Consider the following 1,371-nt stretch of genomic DNA (forward strand, 5'->3'; position numbering starts at 1 on the left):
CCACCTCTTCCAAAACCCTGGCTCCTGGGCCCTTTGATCTGACTCCAACTCCCTCCCTACCCAAGATCAGGTGACTCTGAGATGGAGCTATTTGGTTTTCTTGCATTTTCTCCAGACTTGGGAGGTCTCGAGGATAGCGATTTTTGTGACCTGTCCTCGAAACCTTAGGGAGCATCAGTAAACGTTTGATATATGAGTCATGGGCTCCTGGCTATGAGGACCTCTTCTAAACTTTATCTCAGAGACCCTGACATGATCCCTGTGAGTGACCCCTACTCCTTCAAGTGACCTCATGGCTCTCTGATGACCCAAAACCCAGTGAATAGTCTGCACTGGGCCAGGAGTGCTGTGGGGAGGACTGGGGACACAGGAATGAGTTGGACCCAGTATTTACCCAGTACCCCTGCCCTGGACTGTCTCATTCTGGTCTAGCCGGGCACCGGAACACTGACCAGTGACTCAGCAGAGGAATGCATGAGTGAGGGACACAGGATGTATTTGAAGGAGCCACCTGTGTCCTTGGGGAGAGGAGTGGTGCTGAGCTACCAAAGTGGTGGCCCCTTTCCTTGAAGAGACTGCATTGTAGAGATCCCAGGCAGCTCAAGACAAGACTTTGAGGCTCATATGAGAGAGGCTCCTGGGATCTGATGGGCCGGTCCCTGGTGTCTCAGGCACTGAGGTGCTGTCCTCTGGGCAGGGCAATCCGGAAATACATCCCAGAGAAGATGGACTTTCCTGGAACACTGAGATGTCAGCACGTGGAGCTGGGAAGGGGGGTTTTACGGGTGCAGAGTGTTGGAAGGTATTAAGTGCGGCTGACCCCGTTTGGGGGTGCAGGATGCACAGAGCCTAACTTCATCGTCTGGGGACGTTTGACCTGAATTCACTCTGTACTCCCAAAGTTTCCTCCTGCCTCCTGAGGACCTGAGGGTGGGGCGCTATCCTGGAATTTCCAGTGGAGACAGGTCTAACTAAGGGGTGTGAGGGCTAGCAGCCGCTAGTCCTGTGTATAACAGAGTCCAAAACCAAAGCAGCCGGGGGCCCCTCAGATGCCCAGCCCTGAGAGCATCGACGGAGCAGGAAGAAGGGAGAATAACACCCAAACACCCTGGCCAGGTGAAACATTTCAGTGCATTAACCCTCCAACCCTCCAACCGTTCTCTGGGCCCTCTACGACTACAGCTCCGAGTGAGGCACCAGCTAGGCCCGGGAGCTGCCTGAATACTGGACAGATAGCATGCCCAGAGGACTGTCAACCAGACTGATAGATTTTCAGATGGTCAGCTTGGAGGAGTATATGTTTGCTAGGGTTGCTGTAACAAATGACCACCACTGATGGCTTAAGACAGCACATCTCCTGTATAGTCCTGG

This window comes from Saccopteryx bilineata, chromosome 4 (genome assembly GCF_036850765.1).
Source record: "Saccopteryx bilineata isolate mSacBil1 chromosome 4, mSacBil1_pri_phased_curated, whole genome shotgun sequence".
Lineage (NCBI taxonomy): Eukaryota > Metazoa > Chordata > Mammalia > Chiroptera > Emballonuridae > Saccopteryx > Saccopteryx bilineata.